This window comes from Tamandua tetradactyla, chromosome 10, assembly GCF_023851605.1.
Source record: "Tamandua tetradactyla isolate mTamTet1 chromosome 10, mTamTet1.pri, whole genome shotgun sequence".
Taxonomy (NCBI): domain Eukaryota; kingdom Metazoa; phylum Chordata; class Mammalia; order Pilosa; family Myrmecophagidae; genus Tamandua; species Tamandua tetradactyla.
The window spans coordinates 51,012,821-51,029,794 of NC_135336.1; the positions used below are offsets into that span (position 1 = coordinate 51,012,821).

Here is a 16,974-nt window from a genome sequence, read left to right on the forward strand (position 1 = left end):
GTGGTGATGACATCATGATCTTGGAACTCCAAGGATCTGCCCCTCTGATGAGGGCCTATGTGGATGACACTTCCTCTCAAGCCACTTCTCTGTTGAAGCTACTTGGCAGTTGGAGGTGGCAGGTGCATGACCAGACCAAGCCCCAGCACAGAAGAGGAGGTAGGTTAGTTTGGATAGAGCTGCATTGCTCAAGAGTAGTATAGAACCACAGAGAAAGGGAATCTATCCCTAATTTTAAAAAGAAAAATTAAAAACTGAAGGTAAGGTATATTAGAAAATGGACAAAATTAATGAACAGTTCATAAAAAATATGAACTTATGAAAAGATTACTTCTACTATTCATGAAAGAAAAACAATAAAGCTACACTGAGTTACAATATATTACCTATAAGATTAGCAAAATTCAAATGTTCAACCATACACTCTATAGGTGAATCTACAGGGAAGCAGACATTCTCATATCTTGTTGGTGGAGCTCAAAATTGACAAGCTCCAGTGGGGAGGAATTTGATAATAAGCCATAGGGCTACCTAGGCATCTATCTTTGGCACATTAATCTCACCTCTGGGAATTTACTTTGAAGATACAAGAAACACCTCCAATAAGATGGGAAAAGCACAATGCATCAGTTTTATTTTTGTGGCATTATTTGTAAATTATAAAATATTAGAAACTAACCAATGTTCAGGCCTAAGAGCCAAGTATGGAGTACAATCCAGCTGAAAAAATGAGAAGCTCTCTGAACTCATGCAGAGTGATTTCTAGGATATAGTTTTTAGAGAAAAAAGCAAGATGCAAAGAAGTTTTATAGTATGTAAACATTGGGGTAAGAAAGGAGAAACATTGCAAAAAGAAACGTGGAAGAATGAATTAAAAACTAATGAAGTTGGTTACCTAATGGGGGTAAAATGGGGTAGAAAGGAGAGAGAAGAGCATGGGACTTCCCTGAATATGTATTTTATGAAATACTGACATATGAATCATATTAATAATTTTGGTGCTGTTTTTCCTAGTTTAAACAGCAGGAATTTATTGGCTTCACCTCAAATAATGTCCACTTCAAATATCCCTTTTCCAAATGGGTTCACACTCAGTTAGGACCTGAACATTTGTTCTTTATGGCAGACAGGTTGGTGCTGGTTTGAAACTGTTATTTCAAACAGAAAAGCCATGCTCTTTTAATCCAATCTTGTGGGTGCAGGCTTACTGTGGGTGGTATCTTTGGAGTAGATTGTTTCCATGGAGATGTGACGAACCCATTCAAGGTGTGTCTTAATTGCTTCACTGGAGTCCTCAAAAGAGTTCACAGAGAGATAGAAAGAGATAGAAGTTTAGAAAGCAGGCCACTGGAACCAGGAGCTGAAAGCAACGAAACCCAAGAGCAATGGGCCAGCACACATTACTATGTGCCTTCCCATGTGACGGAGAAACCCCATATGGAGTCAGTCTTTCTTGAGAGATGGTATCTTCTTGTTGATACCCTAATTTGGTCATTTTTGTGGTCTTAGAAGTGTAAATTTGTTAACTAGCAAATCCCTTTTGAAAAAGCCAATCCATTTCTGGTATATTGCATTCTGGTAGCAAACCCGAAGCAAAATAATGATTTAATCTATAACAAAGCATAAATGAGGAGTAGGGGCCAGGGGAGTAACCAACAGGGAAAGAGAGGGACAGTCCCTATATGTCTGTATTATAAAAATTCAGTTGTGTTTCTCCACCTTCTACCATGGCTTGAGAAGCAGACAGAAGAGACATGCAGAAAGGGAAATCTGAAGCAGCGATATAGAGACAGGAGACAGTAAAAACACTGCTCCCTGATGTCCAGGAGCCACATCCAGGTCCAGGTGGCTGAGTGATGTAGGGAAGTTCTTCTCTTTACTTAAGCCATGTCAGAAGTTTCCTTTAATTTTTGTATCAGAGCAGTAGCTTATAGAGAGTCATTGAGGGCAGGCACTGTGTGTGTTATATATCACTGGCACCTAGTAAAAACTTTTTAAATGTTGCTTCTTACCTTTTGATTAGAGAAGTTGTGAGTTTACAAAACAATCACGCATAAAATATAGGTTTGCCATACACAACCATTCCATCAACACCTTGAATAAATGTGGAACATTTATTACTACTATTAATGATACTATTTTTATATTTGTGTTATATTTTTAACAGTATCTACTTTTATTACAATTGATAAGTTTATTAAAATAGTTGTCATCCATTACTTATATTAGCTTATTTTTTCCATATCACACTCTATTATTATCACCTTGTATTGGTATCGTACATTTGTTATTACCCTTGAAAGAACATTCTTATATATTATCTGCTACAGTATGGTTCACTGTGTTGTAGAGTTCTATCTTTCAATTTTTATTTTCATAATATATACACCTAAGTTTCTTTGTTTAATCACATTCACCTATGTAGTTCACTGTTGTTGATTACATTCACAATAATGTGTTACCATCACCACCACCCATTTCCAAACTTTTACCATCAGCCTAAATAGAAATTCTGTACAAGTTAACAACAGCCCATTCTCTAACCCCAGTCAATCTGCTGGTAACTTACATTCTAGATTCTAGCTCTATAAGCTTGCTTATTATGATTAGTTCCTAACAGGGAACTCACAGTATTTGTCCTTTTGTTTCTGGCTTATTTCAGTCAACAAGGTTCCTCTATGTTATGGCATGCATCAGAACTTCATTCCTTCTTACAGCTGAAGAATATTCTTTCATATATGTATACCACATTTTGTTTGTCCATTCATCAATTTAATGAACACTTGGGTTGCTTCCATCTTTTGAATAATGCTGTACCAGCTTGAAAGAGTTATGTATCCCAGAAAGACCACATTTCAATTCTGATCCAATTCTGTGGGAGCAGTCATTTCTTTTAATCTTGATCCAATACTGTAAGTTGGAAACTTTTAATTAGTTTATTTCCACAGAGATGTGATACACCCAATTGTGGTTGTGACTTTTAGAGATGTGATTCCAATCATTCCAGGTGGGTCTTGATTAGTTTACTGGAATCCTTTAAAAGAGGAAACATTTCGGAGAAACTCAAAAATGACAGAGCTGACACAGATGCCAACACTTGGAGAGCAGAGACATGGATGTTTGAAGATGCTTGGAGACTGGCAGACATTACCATACATTTTAAACAAACCAGAACCTAGAGAGAGCCAAGGGAAGCCAAGAGATGAAAGCCAGCCCAGAGAAGCAAAGTGAGGAGCCTTGACAGGAACAGAGGCTGAAAGCAATGGAGTCCAGGAGAAAGGGACCAGCAGTGCCAAGCATGTGACTTCCCAGCTGACACCTGTTTCAGAGCCATTGACCTTTCTTGAATTAAGTTATTTTTCCATGGAGGCCTTAGTTTGGACATTTTCATAGGTTTAGAATTGTAATCTTGTAACTTTTTAAATTCCCTTTCTAAAACCCATTCCATTTCTGGAATATTACAATCCAACAGCTTACAAACTAATACAAATGCCATGTTTAATATTAGTGTACAAATATCTGTTTGAATCCTTGCTTTCAGTTCTTCTAGGTTGATGCCTAATATCGCATGGGTGTAGTGCCATTTTATGTTGTCAGCTGCATTGAATGAGTATTCCCATTCCTCTGAATCATCTCAAGTACTTGAAAGTTTCTGTTTTTTAAAATAGTGTCCATTCTAGTACATGTGGGATGATATCTCATTGTGGTTTTAATTTTGCAATTCCCTAATAGTTAATGATGTTGAACATTTTTTCCTGTGCTTTTTAGCGTTTGTTTTTGATGCTTACCTGTCAGGTGGGTAGGACAGATTTTATTGCTTTTATTTTACAAGTAAAGAAATTCAGTGTTCAAGAGATTAAGAGATTTACATTCAGACATACTGCTGGCAGAGAAATAAAAATTACTTCCTATGAACATACCATCTCCTAGGCACTAAATTATAACTTTCATGTATATTACTAAGTGTTAGGCATTATTTTTCATGATCGTAGAATAAAAATTCACACTTTGAAATACAGAATAGCTTACTGTAGTTCTTCTAAGTTGCTTGCAAAAAAGGCTGAGATTTGGTTAATACTGTGATTATCTTCTAGCATTTTACAGTTCTATTCACAGGAAATTAATCACATTTAATTTTATAGTGTTTATAATCTAATAAGGATATTGAACATATATTTATGAATAAAAAGTAATGGAGGTTATTCACAAACAATTTTAGATTTTGTTGAGAATATTACAACATCTTGGGATTTCAGTCAATCAAGATGAGTCTAGCATTTTAAAAAATGGAAATATTTTTGATTGTGGGGGGAAAACAGGAATAATATCATGAGCAGAGTCAATGTTTATGGAACTGAGTTTGACCTTTAGTTGGAGGATAAGGGAAGTGAGCAATGGATAGACAGAATAAAAAAGCTGGCAGACTAACAGGATGTAATGGAGAGGCTGGAGGGAACTGCCTGAAAATGTAGAGCTTTGTTCCAGTAGCCATGTTTCTTGAGGATGATTGAATAATGAGATAGCTTTCACAATGTGACTGTGTGATTGTGAAAACCTTGTGTCTGATGCTCCTTTTATCTACCTTGTCAACAGATGAGTAAAACATATGGAATAAAAATAAATAATAGGGGGAACAAATGTTAAAATAAGTTTAGTTTGAAATGCTTGTGATCAATGAAAGGGAGGAGTAAGCGGTATGGTATGTATATTTTTTGTTTTTCTCTGTTTTCATTTTGTTTCTTTTTCTGTTGTCTTTTTATTTCTTTTTCTGAATTGATGCAAATGTTCTAAGAAATGATCATGATGAATATGCAACTATGTGAATTACTGATTATATATGTAGAATGGACTGATCAAAATAGTAATGTTTACATTTATTTGGTGTTTTTTTGGTATTTAAAAGAATTAATTATTAAAAAAAAACCTAAAAAAAAAAGCTGGCAGACTTGATAGTGAGAGCTATTGGAATTTGAATTTATCTTAGAAGCATTAAATATTGAATATATTAAATATTAAAGTTTCCCTGGGAACATAGTAATATGATTGAAGTCTTCATGGGGGCACAATTCAGAAAATTGATCTGGTATTTGATTGAAAAGAGAGACTAGAAGCAATGAGACTAGTCATAATAGTTCACATAATATATAAAAAGAACTAAAAGGAGAGATGCTAGGAAAGGAGATATGTGCATAGATATAAGCACAGGTTAAAGAACACCTAGTAAACTAATTTTTGGATAATAAAATAAATAATAAGTAGTAAATTGTAACTTTTGAATACTAAAAATTTTGCTCTATTAAATATCTAGAATGTTGTATTTGGTATCACATCATCAATATTTAGTAAAGTGTCTGACATAAATTGTCATTTTCTGAATAGACGATATATAAAATAATGTGATTTATGTATCTTTGTTTGTTAATAAATTTTATTTTTCCTGAAAACCTCTTACTCATGTCTTTTGCCTAGTTTTTCACGGAACCTTATGTTTTTCTTATAATTTGTATATAAAGTTTGCATCAAAAACCTATTGCAAGGGGGTGCAAGGGTAGTTCAGTGGTAGAATTCTCACCTCCCATGCAAGAGCCCCAGGTTTGATTCCTGGTCCACGCAATTCCCAAAAACACCCCCCGCCAAAAAAAAACCAAAAATTCAACAAATGGTGCTGTAATAAGACACCACTATAAAGCGTACAAAAAAACAAAGCTATTGCACTTTTATATGCAGATGTGGTTCATTTTTTCTCGGTAATTTGCTTGCTCTTTGATTTTTCTAACATGTTTTATGATGTACATAAATTATGTCTTTAAAGCATTCATATATATTGATCATTCCCTTTGTAATATATCCAATTCTCTTACTGCTTAGAAACATATTTTGAAATCTCATAATCATTGACATTTTCTGATCCTTCCATTTTTCCCTCCTATAGTTAACAGCAACATTTGTAACATTCTTGTATTAATGGTAAGAAAGAGACTATACCACAGCTAACTGTCAATACTATGGGGATATAAGAGATGTGGGATTCTTTGCTTGAATGCTTTCATATTAACTGCAGTGGTGAATGCATAACTGTGTTAGTCAGGGTTCTATAGAGAAACAGAACCAACAGAAGAGATCTGTAAACATGGGATTTATAAAGGTGCCTTATGAAATCATGGGAATGCAAGAGCACAAAATCTGTAGGGCTGATCTGTAGGGCAAAAAACTTTCAGCTCTGATGAAAAATCTAGATGAACTCCAGAGGAGAAGCTCCTTGGGTGAAGAAGCAGTAAAAAACTCTCTTCTCTTGTAAAAGCCTCCAACAGACTGGATTATCTCTTTGTGGGAGGCATGCCTTAGTAGATTACAGATGTAATCAGACACAGATGCAATCAACTGACTGATAACTTACTATACCAACCATCTGGATTAACAATCAGCCACAAAATATTCTTGCAGCAACGATCAGACCAGTGCTTGCCTGACCAGACAACTGGGCATAAATTTTGGCCAAGTTGACATCATAAGCTAACCATCACAAAGCTATGTGATTGTACCAAGAACCATTGATAGTATACATAGGATGGATTGTACAGTGTGTGGATAAATCTGTTAAAAAATAATAGAGACAGATAAGGGGTATAGGATGTTTTGGGTTTTTTTTATTTTTATATTTCCTTTTCTCTGTTTTTGAGTAATGAAAATTTTCTAAAGTTGATTGTGGTGACAAATGCACAAATATGTGATCTTGCAAGGCATTGATTAAACACTTTGTATTCATAAAATGGTGAATATATCTCAATAGAATTGCATTAAAATAAGAAGAAATAGAAAATTTCGACAAAGCCAAAGTCAACTTGGAACAGAAGAATGAAGTTGAAGAACTCACGCTTCTCAAATTCCATTTGTTGCAAAGCCAATAGTAATCAAAACATTCTGGTACATATGTAAAAGAATGAAAAGTATGTGCTTGAACTGATATTTGCACACAGTGATCTTCATAATGGGATTATTCACAATTACCAAAGAATGGAAACAATCCAAGTTTCTCTCAATTTATGTGGATAAATAAAATGTGGTGTGTACATACAGTAGAATATTATTCAGCCATAAAAAGAAAAACAATCCCGAATCATGCAACAACAGAATGAACCTTGAAGACATCATGTTGAGTTAAATAAGCCAGACACAGAAGGACAAATATTGTTTGAAACAATTGATTTGAAATAACTAGATCAAGCAATTTCATAGAGTCAATATCTAGAATTCAGATTACCAGGGAATGGGGTGGGGAAGGGAGTTTGGAGTTGATGGTTAAATTGGACAGAGTTCCTCTTTTGAGTAATGGAAACATTTTGGTAATAGATGGTGGATATAATAGCACACATTGTGAATGTGATTAATAAGGCTGAAATATATATTTGAATGTGGTTAAAAGGGAAAATTTTCGGTTGAATATATGTTAATAGAATAAAAATTAACACAAACAAACAGGAATGTAAAGCACAGTGATTCGTACTAAAAGTAATGGACTATTAGTAATACAGACCAACAGACAGAGGGGAATTATGCTGCATGACAGACCAACACTCTAAAGGATTTTGATGACACTTTGTATTAAACATTATTTTAAAAATATCTTATAGAATTCTAGAGTATTGTGATGGAATGAGCATATTTTGTATAAAGAAAGAATATGTCTTTTTGAAGTCCAGAGGGTGGAGTGTGGTGGTTTGAAGCTGTATGTACTGCACAAAACATGTTCTTAAGCTCAATCTATTCCTTTGGGTGTGATGCCATTGTAAGTAGGACCTTCTGGTGAGGTTACTTCAGTTAAAAATATGTGGCTCACTTTAATCATAATACGTCTTAATCCTCTTTCCTGGAGTTCTTTATAAGCAGAATGAAATCCAAATAGAGAGAAATCTACAGGAAGCTGAAATTGATGAAACCAAGAAGAGAACAGGAAACCCAGGAGAGACCACCATGTGCCTGCCATGTGACAAAATGAGGAGCAAGAATTGTTAGCCCCAGAATGGCATAATCTTTAAGGAGAAAGCATCATCTTGATGATGCCTTCATTTATGACATTCTTTTAGCCTCAGTACCATAAGATAATAAATTCTCATTATATAATCCAAGCTATTTCATAGCAATTTCATGATCAACCCAAGAAACTAAAACAATTATAGAAATGTTGTTCATGAATTATAACAAATGTACCATACTAATGCAAGGTGTTAGTAGGGTGTTATATAGGAAATCAGTATTTTTGCCTAATTTATTCTGTAAACCTAATACTTCTCTAATACATAATAAAAAGAAATAAACAAAAAGGAAAATAATCAATTTCATTGTCTCTAGTCAATATATATATTATTTCATGATACTTTAATTTCACTTGTGAAATGTGCATCATTATTTGGTATACTCAAGCAAAATGTACTTCTTACTATAGGTCATGCTCAAAAAGTTGGAAGACACTTATTCTATGAGAACAAATAAATTCTAAGACTTATCAAGGAAGTAATTTAATCATCAAGTTTCCTTCCTGAACAGCAGATCTGCCCCCACAAGATTGGATTAAGAAAAGAACATGGCTTTTCTGGGGTATATAACAAATGAGCACAGTAATTTTATGGTTTGGGATCTCAGTGCTATCAGTAGGAATATGTGTGGATTTTAGTGTCCAGAGCTGAAAAGTAGGGTGTGAACCTAAAGATAGATGACTCATTATACTTAAAGATTATCGAGGGGAAAACTAATTTTCAAAGGTCTACAACTTTCAAGCATGTGCTTATTTCATGTCTTCCCAGTCATCCACTGGGCATTATAATATCATATCATCTTAACATTATTTGAATTTTGGTAATATGCAACCAAATTATTTGGTTTTCAACAACACATGAAATATAAAATTCATAAAAGTGCATCTGACGTGATCATGATCTAACTCTATGAAATGTCCTTATTGCAACAGACAGGCCAGCAATTGCCCAACCAGACAAACAGGTACCACGACTTGGCCAAGTTGACACATGAACCTGACCATGACAGTCCACCACATGTCAACTTGGCAGCTATATGTATCACCTTAAACCACACACAATGTCAAATGAAAACAATAAAACACACTTTTTTTTTACTTAACAATATTCAAATGTCCTGCATATAACTGGAAACACATTAAATTTCTCCAGAATAGGGTGCAAACCCTTGGGCAACATTCATTCTTAAACTTGATATCTTACAACTTAAATAATATAACATGAACAACACAGCATTACAGTCCTCATTTCTGTAACTGATCAAGTGGTTGAAGTTCATATTCATCACTACCTTCTTCCACTACTCATTCCATGTTCCCTTTACCCTCAGCAAGCACTTCAACTGACCGTGGTTTTTTGCCTGGTGGGGTGACCCAAACCTTCATTCCCGAAGTTTCAAAGTCATTGGCAGTCCTGCCTGGATTGGGTTGTTGCAGTTTTCATTAATTTTAATCACAGGGCACGGTAGTATATAAGACGCCTGAGGGAATCTGCTATATTCCAAGAAAACTCTTCTTGATCCCTAATATGTAGTTGCAGTCCTACTTTCCCCAGACAGCCAGGATCAATCACCCCAGATAATAATGTAATCCCCTTCTTGGCTTGTTGATTCAGTGGTATAAGTAGCCCAAGGTGACCAGGTAGCAGTCTTAACCTCCAGTTCAGTGGAATCATTGTTGTTTCTCTTGGAGGCAGCACTCCCCATTTGGGAACTAATACCTGTAGACAGCAGAGCTCCTCAGGGTTGCAGGGACAAGAAACAAAATTTTCCTAGTGGATCACTAGGGGTAATAGTGAGTGGTACCACTCCCATTTCCACCCCTTGGTTCCTGGACCCACGGATCCTGGCTATGGAAGAAACAGCACCATACTATGGATGCTGATTCAGAGCATATACAGCTTCCTGGAGAATATTACCCTAGCCTGTCAAGGTGTTGCTACCTAGTTGGTAGTGTAATTGAGTATTCAAAAGGCCATTCCACCATTCTATCAATCCAACTGCTTCTGGATGATGGGGAACATGATAAGATCAAAGAATTCCATGAGCATGTGTCCATTCCTGCACTTCATTTGCTGTGAAGTGTGGTCCTTGATCAGAAGCAATACTATATGGAATACCATGATGATGGATAATGTATTCTGTAAGCCCACGGATGGTAGTTTTGGCAGAAGCATTGCTTGCAAGGAAAGCAAACCCATATCCATAGTATGAGTCTATTCCAGTTAGAACAAATTGCTTCCCCTTCCGTGAAGGAAGTGGCCCAATATAATCAACCTGCCACCATGTAGTTGCTGGTCACCTCGGGGAATGGTGCCATATTGGAGACTGAGTGTGGGTCTCTGCTGCTGGCAGATTGGGCAGTCAGCAGTGGCTGTAGCCAAGTCAGCCTGGTGAGTGGAAGTCCCTGTTGCTGAGCCCATGTATTACCTCAATCCTTACCACTATGACCACTTTGTTTATGAGCCCATTGTGCAAAGACAGGAGTTGCTGTGGAAAGAGGCTCACTGATATCCACAGGATGGGTCATCTTATCTACTTGATTATCAAAACCTTCCTCTGCTGAAGTCACCCTCTGGTGTGCATTAACATGGGACACAAATATGTTCATGTTTTTAGCCCACTCAGAAAGGTCTATCTACATACTTCTTCCCCAGACCTCTTTGTCAACAATTTTCCATTTATACTCTTTCCAAGTCCCTGATCATCCAGCTAAACCATTAGCAACAGCCCATGAGTCAGTAAACAAATGCACCTCTGGCCAGATGGTAAGGCTTTGCTCCAAAATCCTAAGGGTCTGTGTTGTGATTCTTCTATAGGGACCTGTCAAAAGCTTCAGACAGCATCTCTCTTTGCCACTGACACTTCCAGCACTATTGGATCTGCTGGATCATATGACCCAAATGGCAGAGCAGCTTATACAGCAGCCTGGATCTGTCACAGAGCCCCCTCTAGTTCAGGTCCTCACTCAAAATTAGCAGCTTTTCTGGTCACTAGATAAATGGACTGGAGTAGCACACCCTAATGAGGAATACATTGTTGCCAAAATCCAAAGAGGCCATCTGGGCATTGTGCCTCTTTTTTGGTCATAGGAGGGGCCGGATGCAGCAATTACCCTTCACCTTAGAAGGGATAGCTCAACATGCCCCACACCACTGGAAACCTAGAAATTTCAAGGAGGTGAAAGGCCCCTGTATTTTTGTTGGATTTATCTCCCATCCTCTGACATGTAAATGCCTTACCAGTAAGCCTTCAGTAATTGCTAGTTCGTGCTCATTAGGTCCAATCAACATGATATCATCAATATAATGGACCAGTGTGATGTCTTGTGGGAGTGAGAAATGATTGAGGTACCTGAGGACAAGATTATGTCATAGGGCCAGAGAGTTGATATACCCATGAGGTAGGACAGTGAAAGTATTTTGCTGACCTTGCCAGCTGAAAGCAAGCTGTTTCTGGTGGTCCTTACTAATAGCTATTGAGAAAAAAGCATTTGCCAGATCAATAGCTGTATACCAGGTATTAGGGGATTTATTGATTTGCTCAAGGAATGATACCACATCTGGAACAGCAGCTGCAATTGGAGTTACCACCTGGTTGAGTTTACAATAATCCACTGTCATCCTCCAAGACCAATCTGTTTTCTGTGAAGGCCAAATAGGAGACTTGAATGGGATGTGGTGGGAATCACCACCCCTGCATCCTTCAAGTCCTTAAGAGTGACAGTAATCTCTGCAATCCCTCCAGGAATCTAGTATTGCTTCTGATTTACTATTTTGCTCAGTAAATGCAGTTCTAGTAGCTTCCACTTGGGCTTTCCCACCATAATAGCACTCACTACACGAGTTAGACAGCCAATGTGGGGATTCTGCAAGTTGCTCAATATGTCTATACCAATTATACATTCTGGAAGTGGGTAAATAACTACAGAATGGGCCCAGGGGCCCACTGGACCCACTGTGAGATGGACCTGAGCTAAAACTCCATTGATCACCTGGCCTCCATAAGCCCTTACTCTGATTGGTAGACCAGAGTGATATTTTGGGACCCCTGGAATTAATGTTACTTCTCAATCAGTGTCTAATAATCCCTGAAATATCTGATCATTTCCTTTACCCCAGTGCAGTCACTCTGGTAAAAGGCTGTTGGTCTCCTTCGGGAATGATTGGAGGAAGATTAACAGTACAAAGCTGTGGCAGTGTATCACGGTTCTCCCCAAAGGAACCTGGGCTCCCCTTCATTCAAGGGACTCTGGGTCAGTAAACTGTCTCAAGTCTGGATATTGATTAAGGGGCTGTGGCCCTGTGTTTTTGTAATTCATGTTAGACTTCTGTTCACTTAGAACTCTTTTGTTTATACAGCTCAAACAAGAATTTAGTAGACTGCTCTTCTATTGTATTTCTAGGTACCCATCATTTACTAGCCAATGCCACAAATCTCTGTGAGTCATATAATTTTGATGCCTGCTTTGTGTTTGCTGTCTATTATAATAGCCACATCTACCCTGTCTTTTGCGATTAAGTGCTGCCACCTGGCTTCTGCCAACTCGGGATCCTGTCATCCCCATTGTGTTTAAGGATTCCAGCTCAGTGACAGCAGTTCCCGCAGTAATATCTGACCTACAGAGAAGTGCAACCACAGAGCTCTTCAGGGATGATGGTGCTAGTCTCACAAAGTATTTCTCACTGTTCTGGTAAAAGGTGCATCATCCGGACATTCCTGGGGTATAAGAGCAGGCTTTGCATGATAAACCCACTCTAACATTCCAATCTCTCTAAGGCTCTGGATCCCCTCATCTACATTATACCAGGGCAGTTCTGGCATTTCAACCTCAGGTAATGTCAGCCACCTTTTGATCCATGTTTCAAGCAACCATCCAAACAAACTGTTAATACCTTTTCTTACCCCTTGATCTTTAACATTGAATGCAGAATCTCTGCTTAGTGGGTCCATATGAATAAATTCAGCCTTATCCAGCCTTATATTCTTCCCACCATTATCCCACACCCTTAAAATCCATTGCCACACATATTCCCCTGATTTCTGCCTACATAAATTGGAAAACTCATACAGTTCTTTTGGAGTATAATGTACTTCCTCATGTGTGATACTTTGTACCTCAGCTTTAGGGGTCTGTTGGAACTTTAGTCTAGTTATAGATCTGGAAGAAATGAGGGGTGGTGGGGGGGGCATGAAAAGTATTAAAAATATCTTTCAAGCCATTTGCTTTAGGGTTTCATTGCAGTTTCATCTGGTGAAACAGGAGTAATCACTCTAGGGCTAATCCCTTCAGGAGGAGGTTGGGTGGCCAACACCTCAAGGCAGGCTGGAGGTGGGTGGTTATATCCTCAGAGCAAACTATTACAGGGTTATCTAGAGAAAACTCAGCATGACTTAGGGTTTCAACCTCACCCCAACATCATTATCGATCCATATATCACCATCCCATTTTTCAGGGTTCCACTCCTTTCCATTAAATGCCCTCACTTTAATGGCAGACACCATGCAACATTGAGATTTCAGTTTACGGTGTAAAGTTGCTACTCTAACAATAAGAATCTGAGTCTGATTTTCAGAGATCTCAAGTCTACAGCTACAGGAAGTAAGATTTTCCTTCAGGATACTTATAGAAACGTGTACATCTGTCAGACGGCACTGAAGCTTCTCGTTTGATGCCTTAAGCCCATCCCTTTCATTCCTTAGTGTAGCCAGTGTATCTAACAACAACCAACCAACATCTCTATACCTCTTATTTCCACAAAACTCTGTAAAGGTGTCAAAAACATTATCTCCCAGAGCCTTGCTCTGTACAAGTGAAGCATTTGGAGAATCAAATGGTGATATTTTGACTATCTCTTTTGCCACTCACTCCATGGATTGGGAGTGTCATTCTGATTATGGGAATCAGAGTCCTTAGTGCCTTTGAGTCCAGTCAGAGTGGAAAACCATTCATGAAAACCCATTTTTAAGATTCTCTTCCTTAGGAACCACTCCTGGTACCAAGATGCATTAGTTAGGGTTCTCTAGAGAAACAAAATCAACAGGGAACACTCGCAAATATAAAATTTATAGAAGTGTTTCACATGACCTTGGGAACTCAGAGTCCAAACTCTGCAGGGCAGGTTGTGAAACCAAGGATACCAATGGAGGGTCTGGATGAACTCCAGAGGAGAGGCTCACCAGCTGTGGCGGGAATAGAGCCTGTCTCTTCTTCATCCTCCTTAAAGGGCTTCCTGTGATGAGATTAAGCATCACTCATTGCAGAAGACACCCCCCTTTGGCTGATTACAAATGGAATCACCTGTGGATGCAGATGATGTGATCATGATCTAATTCTATGAAATGTCCTCATTACAACACACAGGACAGCACTTATCCAACCAGGCAAACAACCACCACAACTTGGCCAAGTTGACACATGAACCTGACCATGACAGATGGCTAGCAGAATTGCTGGGACTTACATGAACTCACCCAAACATAAGTTTGCCACCACTATAGAGTTAAATGTGATATGAGTCTCCAGGATATACAGTGTTTTAGAAATTAAAGACATCCCACTGAAGTCCATTACAATGGAGCCACACTGTCTTATCACACATTATATTTACAAAGCCACATTGAAGAACATAAAAGCATTTAAAATGTTTACAATTGTTTTCTGTTTAAATGACTGTATGCCATGATTAAAATTTCTTGTAAATTTTTGAATATTAGATGCAAATATTTTAAGGTGTTTACTAGATTCTAACAGCTCAAGTCTTTTAAACACTGGAACATGGTGTATAATCGATATGCTGCTGGATTCAATTTGGTAGTATTAGGTTGAGGATTTTTGCATATATAGTCATAAGGTAATGGATCTGTAGTGTTGTATACCTGACTTTGTTATCAGAGTAATGCTAGTAATGTGATAGTTTCCTGTTGCATTCCACACAATGTGTTAAGAAAAGCTCCCTGTTTAAAATGTGAATGACCACAATGCCAAGTTTAAACATTTTAAGTCAATTGTGACAACAGAAAACTTTATGCACTAAAGAAATCATACCCACATCTAACTGCACAATTTTTGACTGCTTTAATAATAAGAAATCATATTAGTAAGAGAACTTCACTTTAACATATCCCTTTTAACATTTTAGTCAGTGAATCTATGATCTAGGGTGTACATACACGAAGAGAAGAGGACCATAGTAGAAAGAGACAGATAAGAGATGGGTTCCACAGGTGGAGAAGGCTTTCCTAATGTCTTTTTAGACTTCTTTTTTAAGTCTGTAAAGAGAACAGATGTATATGAGAAAAGTACAGTCATAATGGTGACCACTTGAATTGAACCAGAAAAAATAAATAGCATTAGAAAATTAATAGCAGGTTCAGTGCAGGAAATCTTAAACAATGGTATGATATCACAGTAGAAGTGATGTATAATGTTGGATTTACAGAAGGTTAATCTGAATAAAATGCTCTCATGAATTAAGGTATGAAGAAGGTCCCATACAAATGACCAGATGGACAGCTGGATGCATAGTCTATTGGTCATAATCACTGGATAAAGTAAGGGTTTGCATATTGCTACATAGAGATCATAGGCCATTGTAGCCAAGAGAAAACATTCTGTGGTTATACTGATTGCAAAGGAAAAACATTCTATCATGCATGCAGATAGAGATATCATTTTAATCTTAGCTAAAAAGCTAACCAGCATCTTAGGGGTCACTGTGGATGACAGCCATGCATCCACAAATGCCAAACACCCAAGGAATAAATACATGCAAGAGTGAAGATGAGGGTCATTCCAGATGAGAGCAATCAGTCTTATGTTCCCCACCATGGTGATGAGATATACCACCAAGAATCCAGGAACAGGGGGATTTGCCTTTCTGGTTGATCTGTGAGTCCTGTGAGAACAAATTCTGTCAGCAATGTTGCATTTTCTTTTTCCATGTCTTCACTGAATGTCCACTGAAATAAAAAGGAACAAATGTAAAAATAACATTTACTAAGAATTTACAAGGTGAAAATTGGGAGATGGGAGTTGATATTAAATCATTGTTTTCAGAATGACCTTTTAGTTTGATTGGATACGTCTATAATTGGTGGAAACTATTTTGGAGGACTGAAGAAGTGGGAATGAATGCAATTATATAGTCCAAAATGTGGAGGATTTAACAGATTTAGAAAAACAAACAGTATTCTACATGCATGCTAAATATACAGGGACACTGATGAGGGTGGGAAGTAAATACTACTTGAGTGTGACATGGACTCAGCATCAGGGGTAAAGGTTATTGCATAGCTTGTATTACAAAGTGAAGTGAATGTCATGTTCAGGATCTTGAAATTTATCATTCAGGCAAAATACAGGCACTGAAAGCTTTTAGAACAGGGAGCATTATTGTAAGATATTTTAAAATTAATTATGTGGTAGTGTAGGAAATAGGCTACAGGGAGGGGAAATTGAAGTCATCTGCTTGGGGAGATCTGGGGTACACATACGTGAAGTCAGGAAGCTGTTACTATTTTCTGTTTGTTCTCAAACCACATGACAAAAAATAATTGCCAGTAACTTTTGTACTTGATAGAGATACTGAGATAATTGATTCATTATGTCAAAAATGAAGTGCAGGAATATGCATTTAAAGAAATGCTTCACATACGTGAAAGGTGTGAAGTGTCTAGTACATGTGTGATATGATATTAGGAGTGACAAGAAAGATGAAGGGATATAATAAAACAATTGTAAATGTCATGTGACTGAGACACAGTGATTTATGAGACATGAAGGAGATGGTCAGTAAAGAAGAAAGGTGTCACTTGGTGGTTGGGTAGATGGTCATCAAAAATTGAAATTGAGAACTCAGGAGTATCAGTAAATTTATACAGAGAAATACCTTCTGTACATCCAGGAGGTGTATTAATAATATGAACCTACTAGAACTTAAT

At 37.4% G+C, this 16,974-nt stretch overlaps 1 pseudogene; it reads right to left on the minus strand.

The window, feature by feature from the left end:
- Positions 1 to 15,182: 15,182 nt before the first annotated feature.
- LOC143647663 (olfactory receptor 5H8-like) lies at positions 15,183 to 15,975 on the minus strand (annotated as a pseudogene).
- Between the last annotated feature and the right edge of the window lie 999 nt (positions 15,976 to 16,974).